The sequence below is a fragment of the Pipra filicauda genome, unplaced genomic scaffold (genome assembly GCF_003945595.2).
Source record: "Pipra filicauda isolate LSUMZ 115617 unplaced genomic scaffold, ASM394559v2 scaffold243_size1161148_pilon, whole genome shotgun sequence".
Taxonomy (NCBI): Eukaryota; Metazoa; Chordata; class Aves; order Passeriformes; family Pipridae; genus Pipra; species Pipra filicauda.
Window position 1 is genome coordinate 571,782 of NW_024104358.1, and position 9,741 is coordinate 581,522.

At 40.8% G+C, this 9,741-nt stretch overlaps 1 long non-coding RNA gene across 2 annotated transcripts; it reads left to right on the forward strand.

The window, feature by feature from the left end:
• The first annotated feature begins 547 nt into the window (after positions 1-547).
• LOC113993232 lies at positions 548-4,174 on the forward strand. Of its 2 annotated transcripts, XR_003542552.2 has the most exons (3): positions 548-2,500; positions 2,598-2,701; positions 3,485-4,174. It is a non-coding gene; the product is annotated as an uncharacterized LOC113993232 (long non-coding RNA). The 2 variants fall into 2 exon arrangements; XR_005563730.1 differs by lacking the exon at positions 3,485-4,174 and having other exon boundaries at positions 2,598-3,112.
• The last annotated feature ends 5,567 nt before the right edge of the window (positions 4,175-9,741 follow it).

The following is a 9,741-nucleotide window of genomic DNA, read 5'->3' on the forward strand; positions in this document are numbered from 1 at the left end:
CTGACAGGGTTTCCTAGCATCTAAGAAAGGGTTAGGCAAAGCTTGTGCTGCAACCTTTCCTTCAGTGGAGATGACAGCACAGCTCCTTCCTCTACTTGGCTGCTGATTTTCATTAAATCTGTGGGAATACAGCACCACCAAGATTGTCAAATATGTTTGAAATTAGTCAAGATGTTGAAAAGTTATTAGTAACACATACTCATGCATACACGCACACACGTGCAGCGCGTGCTTGCAGAAGCATGGGCTCATAGGAAGCCAAGCCTAGAAGAATATGTAAAAAGCTCTCTTATCTATAAGCTGCGCATTCCCAGTGTGAAGCAAAACAGCAGAATGTAATTTATTAAAATATTTGTCAGTCTGTTCTTAATTTAGAATCTGGTTCTTTCTATAGGAGAAAAAAAGAAGTGCCCCTCCTAAGAGCTGAACAAGAGGCAAATGTGTAACTGTTCGTAGATTCGAAAGCTGAAGGACAATTACATTCCTGTAGTCCCCACATCCTTGCCAAAGAGTGTACAGGCGAGATAGTTCCCACATGCACAAGGCACAATTAGTGCCATAAACTGAGTAAGACTTTGGTAAGATGGTACCTGTAGTCCCATACCCAGTTCTACTGCCATGTGGTAACAAGGAATTCAACCTGGAATGGGGTAAAGCAAGTCTTGTAGGATGTTCAGGGATTTTAGCATTTATTTTTTGAGGGGACATTGGAAAAGGTTGACTTGTTTAGCTTATCAAAGTGGAAGTTGAGAGAGAATATGGTCATTTTCTATAAAAATATCAGTGACAAATATAAGCAAGGCAGAAGAACTGGTTAAATGTAGAGATTGACAACCTAAGAGCTCACAGTCATAAGATAATCTTCTAAAATTAGAAGTTGAAATAAGCTACCTAGTGAGCAGAGGAGTTAATTCCTGAATCTGCATTTTAGCACAAGTGGGAGTAAATAACAAACTCACATTAAGATCTAGCTTAATAAAAGATTACCAGGAAGGCGTTTGACATAGTTTGACTAGAAGAACTTGGGCTTTGCAACCCAAAGTGTTCTTCATCCTCATGAAGTTCTAATGGGCTTTGTTCAGCAGTTCAGAGGCTGAATATTTGAAGCTGAGCTGTACACTATATTGAAATAACGGTGAGCCAAAGGATAGGTCTGCAGTGCAAAACTATATTCAGCATTGAAGGAGGATTAGGAACTACCCAAGAATAATGCAGAATTTAGGCCACTTCCCCTACACACCACACCAAGTGGCACACATTGCAAGCCTCCCAGTGATGTGATTGTAGCCCTATCACTCTTTCCACTTAACTTGGCACCATGTCAACTCCTGTTAAAGGCTATACCATTAGTGAGCACAGCGCTCTATCCTGTTTCATGAACTTTATCACTTTCTTTGCTCATGCCCTATTTACTAGGCTTGTAAAATATGTGTAGCCTACAACTGGCAGAAAGAGTTTGACTAAAAATATAGTTAAGAGAATTCTATACAACACAGACATGGAAACTGGAAGCCATCAGCCATAATGACTGTGCTGTTGGACGTGCATAATTGTCACTAAGCCACCCGACAGCATTCCATGTTACGTGGGTTTGATTTCTTTTCCCAAATACTGCTGAACAGATTGGTGGGAGTTTGAGGAGAAGAAAACAGAAAGATTTATATTCTGCCTTGCACCCTAGATTCTGAGCCTCACCTTCCACCAACTTTCCAGCCTGACATCATTTCTCCGGATGAGTAGGTGTAGGAGAAATCTCATTCCTAATGTGGCATATAGACCGTATTTCAGTCTCTCTTTATGTTTATCACTAACATAAATCTCTTTTCTTACAGTGCAGAACATCTCTTGGAGGCAGGAACTCATTGACCACATGCTGCAGCAGTTGGAGAGCCATGCCTACTAATTACTGGCACTCTGCAGCACTTCATCAACATTTGCTGTTGCAAGTAATAATAATGAGCCACAGCATGGGTTGAATCACATAACCAGTAACTTCCTCCCTACTTCTTGTTTTTTACCCAAGTTTTTCCTTTTCACTTTTCACCTTTGCACCCTGATCACCTCCCTCTTCCCTGGACCATTGCGTCTGAGGCAAAGCCCAGCCAGTACCAGCTCAAGAGCTCCCTACCTCTTCCAGCTGTACCTCAAGAAATCAGATGTAGCATCAGAAAGTCCAGCTCACGCAGGCTATACAAAGGGTGACTCCAAAAGAGTGCCTAAGCCCATACCCCAGACCCTCCCTCAGCAGAAAACTACTTCCTTATTACTATTCTACATGGTACAACAAATTATCTTCTTTCCATCCACAGGCCCCTGTAGTCCCTCCTTAACCAAATCAGTGTATTCCAGCAGCCTCAAGACTCACGGAGGTGTTTTCAGCAACACGTGCTTGGCTCCTAAGACAAGCCCATGGAAAGCACTAGCCTGACACTGCACAGAATGAAGCAAAGTACAACCCATGCAGCATGCAAAGCCTCAACTTTAACTGCTTTATTTTCTGGTATCTTTTTTCTTACTTACTTTGATTAATACTTAAAAAAACACCAGCAGCACTAAAATAATTGCCAGTATTTTGACTAACATCTTGCATTTTCCAGGTTGAGAAGCTAACATTGGTCATAAGAAATCAGCCTGAAATCCTATGTTGTCCAATGTCCTGTTTCTGAGGAAAAGCAAGGGAAGATCTCAGCCACATAAACTGGTACTGACACAAAATATCCTTCCTGCCTCCAGCAGCTTCGGGACTACACAGGCTGTGCAGGCACTTTTTGTATGAATGATAATATGATAAATGCTCTTTATTTTTAGTCAGCCAGCACATACAAGAAGCTTTTAGGATTTTAGTCTACTCAAGTAGGAGGCAAAAAGATTTTTAGATGTTATTTATTTCTATATATAGAGGAAACTACTGTTTATGCCCCCCAATGTATTCCTGTTTTCCTTTTATTCTCGAGGTTTTTCGTGCTGGAAAAGCAAATATATCTGTGAGTTAAACACATCTTTTTAGTTGAAACTGATATGAGGACTTACTGGGGAAAAAAATAATAAGGTAAAATGCTGTCTCAGTTGAGTCTTATTTTTTTCAAAATAAAATCCATATTGATGAAAACTTGTCAAATCAGAATATGGATGGTCTACAATCAGGTAAACAGTGTTAGTTTGCTAGCTGTTTTCCCAAACCAGAGCCAAGATTTTTAATGGTGCCAAAGATGAGCGTCAGTAGGTGCCAAGAAAGTCTGTACAATGCACAACAGGAAGTTTTAGCGGTCCTACCAAGCCTAAAAATTATGCTGCATGCTCTGAGTGTCCTTTCCTGGCACTTATCTATTTAGCTGCTGCAAACATATGTGCTATAGCATAGTTAAGTTGCCCAATTTGAAATATTACTCAGTCTTCAACTCCCACTGATCTTAGTGTTTAGGTTTCTGGGAAAAAGAAAACAAACCACAAAAATAAAACTAGAAAGATTCGTCTATCTTTTCAGGAATCTAGATGTGGAGACAGAAAAACAGATACTCAAATCCTGGCACCAGATGTCTGATGGCATGTTTGGAGAATTAGTAAGACTGGAAAGACAAGAAAAATGGAAAGAAAGTCTTCACCCAATATGACAGGAATGTATCTGCAAGCAATTATTATGTCATTATAGTTTCACAAACAATACGTATTAACTGGTACACAAATCTCCGTAAGTGCTAAATGAAATGTTAACCATTATATTCCAAATGCTTTATCACAAGAGACATTTTGTGACATCAGAAACTAGTTTTCCTTCCACTCAATTATCTCTATTAACTGGTATATGTATGCTGAATCCCTGCCGTGCAGTTTGTAATGCTGATCCTCATTAACTGAGTAAACAAAAATGCAGCCTCATTGGCAAGGCAAGTCAAGTGATCAGAGAGCAGGGGTCACTGTGACCAGAGATCATCCATCATCAGTCCCTCTGCCAGGGTATGAAGTTAGCATGTAGTTGTTGGGCACTCAGGGTGAGCCGGACCACAGATGGAGTCTGGAGCAAGCACAGCACTTTCACAAAATCCCACAGCTACAGCAAGGTGCAAGACTTTGCTTTATGTAAAGCATTTTAGAGCATCAGGTAGATTTCAATGTCCCAAAATCTGGAACAATTTATAAAACAAGATGACATAAACCCAAAAAGCACAGTGCACACAAACACGTTTTCTCTTGTGCAGCAGTGCAAAATTGGACAATTATCCTTCCCTTGAAGGACTTGAATTATAAATGACATTTCTAGATCTCTCTCTTGCACTGTTGAATAGTGGGCCTGATGCTTACAATTTGACGTCATGTATAAAATGCTATCAAACCGAGGATCCACTTCAGAAAAACATTTAAGCATGTGCTTAAGCTTAACTACTGCAATGAAGCTGATGGGAGGAAAGCTCATATTTAAATACTTTGCAGACCAGGGTTGTCATTATGAGCCTAAAAGCAGCCCTAGACTGAAACTGCTCTGACTCCAGAATGGCTGCATCTGCTCTGTCTCGCTCTAGAGTGGTTTGAATGGCTGAGCAGGGAGCACAGCTGTGCAGAAAGAGCCCCAGCCCCAGAATCCACCAACTTCAGTTCTGCTGGCCTCTTTCCCCCCATTCGGTATAATTGCATGAGCACAGCTTGAATCTTTTCTCACTTCTACAAGTGTAAATCACAAGTAAATCCTCTGAGGAGAGGCCTGAATAGTGAAAAACAGGGAGAGAGTGAGGCCAGCTCTTCTCTCCATAGGTACTCAGTAAAATGGCACCAGCCCTGGAAAAACAATTCCTAGGAAAAAAAAATAAAAAGGAAAGAAGTTTCTGTAAAACTGTCACACCCTACAGCTCCGGATTTCCTACTGTTCTGTCATCACCTTCTGATCTCCCTTTAACTTTGTAGCTTATCTAATTCTTCCTGAGTTTTGCGATCCTGGTTCTCCCCTGACAATATTTCAGTGTAAATCCACCAGCTGTGGTTAGGTGCGATTTACACCAGCAGGAGCAGGCAAGTGAAGGAATGTCCCCAGTACCCCTTACCTTCCCACCCCTGACCATCCTTAACTCACAAAGAGTAGGGATCACACCCAGCAGCTTGTCCCTTGTGGGCTGAGTTGTACAGGGGTGGAGGCCCGTTATGAGATTTATTAGTGGAGAATGTGGTGATGGCAGTGCTATTCTTCCTGAAATTTGCATAAAATCTGTGCAGAAAGAGGGAGAAAAATTGTGAACATCTGACTATACCCATAGCCAGTACAGAATTCCATTACTGTGTTGGCATGAGCCTGTGAGCATGGCACTTCTAAATAATTCATTAAATTAGCAGAAGTTGCATGTGGAAGAGGTACACTAATACAATGCAGAGGAACGCTCTTGTCTATGGCAGAACAAGCTTTACAAGATGAAGTATTTGCCACCTGATGTCAAACCAAAGCCTAGAAGGATATTGGTCTTGCTCCAGTTAATTTAGTATAGGATAAAAGCTCAGAGGACACTCATTGCCCAGTCTCATGGAAGCTTATTCTTCGTTACAGGCTACAAGGATAGTCGCTCTCCCTCCCCAGGGCAGTTGGGCCACTGGGCTGCAAAGAGACCCTGCTCAAGCACTGCCAAGACAGAAGAGGGGATATAAGCAGGACTAACACTGAGTGTTTCACCCACTTGGCATACCAGCTCATCCAGCATCACTCTCTAGATGAGGGTGATGAAAAGCTCTCAGCCAGGCAAGTCACATGGCTGCCACTCTCCTAGAACTCGTCCATTGTGTATGTGTCTCCCAGCCACTGGATGAGGCCCACGAGATCAGCACCGTGAAACTTGAGCACAAGGCTCAGGAGGGCACACAGAGCTCTCCAGGCCAGATCCAGGCCACCAAGGCCTAGGCTGAGGTCCTTAACTGTCTCAGAGGAGCTGGGAACGAGTCCCAGGGCCAGGACTCCTGCTGGGGTTCAGCACTGTCCCACCTGGGACAGGCATTTCCTCACTGTGTCAAGAGATGTCCTTGATGTCCTTGATGTCTTCAAGCAGTTCAGGTAATCTCAGGATTAATCCATAGAAGAATCTGCTTAAATAGCAACAAGAGCATAACTAGAAATCAGCATCAGCTGGAGAACCCAGATAGGAGCAACACAATGTTGGTCACTTACTCCAGATTAATTCAACCATCTCTAATTTGCCTAACATACTGAATTTGTATTTACTCTGAATTTGCTATATTAGCTTACATAGAGCATGACATTGGCTCCCTGCAAACCCTGTTTCTCATCTCTTTGAAAGCTAAATTTTTACAGCCTTTTTTCTTTCCTTTATTTTTTCTCTTTCTTTATTTTTAAGACAATGAAATAGAGTTCCTTTCTATTGTTTTGCAAACAACTGCTGAGTAATAGAGCAAAACTATGTCAGAGCTCTGTATTGCCTGAATGAATGCTATTCTCAGAAAGGACAGTGCTTTCATCTTAATTGCTAGCTAGCAACAAAAGTGTTGGAGTTCAGCACTACAATATAATTCAGTGATGGAAAAAATCTTAACAATTTACTAGAAAAGAGAATATTTTTTACTGTGGGTATTTTATAGTGCTGCAAAAGTACGAGAATTACATACCCCTTGCTAACACAATATTTATAAATCCTTATTATGCCAGTTTCCATAATTTTAAACTTTTTTTTCTATTCCTGAGCAATTTGCAAATAGTGCTCTGTGTTCTGATAAACACTGAAATACAGATATCTTGCAATACCTGGTACTTCTGACTTTACAAATGAGCTGTACAAAGCACCAGCAATTTAAAATTTATTTTTTAAAAAACATACATAGCTTTGAAATTGCAGAACTATAAAGTATCGCCTTGAATAAGTGTGTGATTCCTTGCGATGCATTTAGTGTCAGGCCTTTCATTATTTGCATGATACATGATCACTGTGGCTGGCCCCTTCCCAAAGAGTACTACAGTTCCCTTACTCCCTCCACCAAAATTATGTAGCCTGATCTAGTGGTGGCTCAGCCCAGTGCGATGGTTACAATGCTAAAAAGGGGACTAGTGACTTGAAGTATCCATCCTTACCTTAAAAGAGCCTAATCTCAGAGACAGGGTCTGAAGGTCTATCAGGTATATAGGAGCAGAGATGCCTGAGACCATGGACAGCAGGGGCTATCACCTTTCCCAGGAGAGAACTTTCTGTCACAGAATATTATCTGAGAATTGCTTTAAAAAACTCCCAGTCTCTAATTAAACAGTATTAGTATATCATGTCATTAAATATGAACCTTTCTTGCTAAAATGCTAGACTTTGTTATAAACAAAAGCAGTCTTTTCCATAGGTCTGTGGTGATCTTCAGTGTGAGGTTGGTGAGGCACAGGCACAGGTTCTCCAGAGAATTTGTGGATGCCCCATCCGCATTTGTGGCATTTGTGGATGCCAGAACTTGTGTACAGGCCAAGTTGGATGGAGCTTTGAGTAACCTGGTCTAGTGGAAATTGTCCCTGCTCATGGCAGGGGACTTTGAAACCAGATGATCTTTAATATCCCTTCCAACCCAAACCATTTTATCCATGATTCTCTAATTCTATGATGAGTTTTTTAAATGTGTAACCACAAGCCAGTGAGAACCTTTCACATTACCATTTGAAGCTGACATCCAAACTTCTTCAGCAGCTGGTCCCTGTATCCAATTAGTTCTCTTGACAGGACCTGAATATTAATTTGCTGCAGGTTTTAATTAAATATTGAAGAATTACAGTGACATGACATGACAGCCTACTGCAAAATAATTTACAATATCCTGTTATATTGTTATTCTAAAACAATTTTCCTAGCATGTTTAATCTTCTTAAAACCTGCTGCTAAATGAAATTACTGTATTTTGCTATATATCAAATAATGATAAATGGCATCTTGCATTTACATGTGCCTTCCGTATCCAAGGAGCAGAGTACTCACTCCTTCTTACCTGTGTCCCTCCTTTCCTTAAAGAGAAAAACATATCTTTCCATCATTGAGAAGCCCGAGTTTTTTTAGAACAGATCCTCAAGGGGGTCGCTAATATTTTAAAAACTGAGCTCACACTGAACATGTGCTATTACCATCAAAGGCAGAGAGGTCAAAATAGATATTACAAATCTGTACAAACCTTCTTTGTCTGGTAACTCGGGTCAAGAAGTGCCAATTCACGTGTCTGATGTTTTGATGCAGTTTGTGCATTGGCAGAAAAATAAATCACAAAATCCACCATTCAACAGCAATTAGGTGTGTAATAAAATGGGCTAGATCCCGTTCTCCTTTGCAGCTGCAAAATACCACAGAGCATGATGAAATTCCTTCGATAACTGCAACCCAGAGCCAAATTTACTTGACAAGTGCCAGTATCAGCAGGTATTGTATCAACCTACTGTGGAAATATCTATAGAGCTGGGCTGATGCTTCTTTTCAGGTTTTTATGCAGTGCCCATCCCCTCATTAGCTAAGCAGTGATCTACTGTGCTTATCCTTCCACACACCACGAGGTCATGTATTTAAAATAGACCTTCATGATACTAGTATTTGAATATCACTGGCTCTTTGAAAGACACTAGAATTGAATTTTGTAATCAGCTTTGCTTGAACTAAACCAACAAAGGAACATAAGATCTCTGAGTACCCAGTATACTTTTTAAATGTTAGAAAGATCTTTTTTCCAGCATGAGCAGGAAAAAATGCAGAGTTAATTTTGACAGCACAGACACTGCTGCCATTGTGCAGGCAGAAACTCGAACTTCCCAGCTGTCTTGCTGGCTCAACACTCCATTAGACATTTGAAAGGGAAGAATCCATGCTGGAAATTTTGTTTGGAGGAATAGCCTTGAGGGCAGAATGTTGGATCACTGTTACAGTGTTCTGGAAGCCACATTATTATTATTATTATCATCATCATTATCATCATCATTATTATTATTATTTCTGGTTTTCCCTTTATAATCTCCAGCTTCCAGGGACATAATGACACACTTCTGCTTCTCAAAACCATAAGCATGGCAACTGAAATTTGGGCCAGCATCACCAACAACCTGCATCCTGAATATAGGGAAGGCAGAGGTGCCTGTGGACTAGCCTGAATGCCCTGCAGCAGTCCTGCTCGGTGTCAGTCGTATCTGCAATAATGTGAAGGACACCTGTCTCTAAAGGAAAAATTAACATCAAATAATTTCAATCCACCTTCAAGCACAGCAATAAAAATATGGGTAAGGATCTGGGATATAACAACAGTGTGGATTAAAAATCAAAAGTAAATATAACACCTTTTTTCATAGCCTTTCCTCTGAGCCTGCCACAGGCATGTGGTTTATTTTCTTTCTACGTTGTTTCAAAACATCTTCCCAGAGCAGGGATGTTCCTCATGGCACCCCTGCAGAGAGACCATCCATGGTAGTGGCAGTCCTGCTCACAGCATAGGTGACATCCTCATGCTGGAAGAGAGGAAAGAAGTTTTACTCTCCCTATGCTCCCCTTAATACATATTTGTTTTTCAAACCAAGTGACTGGGATTGCTGCTGTGGAAGTGCTTTGGGGAGCCCATGTGACGAAAGCTTTAAAAGCATAAAGGGAACTATTATTTTTTATGAATCCCAAAAGGCTATTCTGAGAGTTGCCCAAAGGGAACACATGAGCAATACTTGAGAAGAAGAAATATTATTTTTCAGTAAGGTATAAAATATTTACTATCTGCCAGTGATGGCCGCTGAATGATTTGTGAATATTACTTTGACAGTGCAGT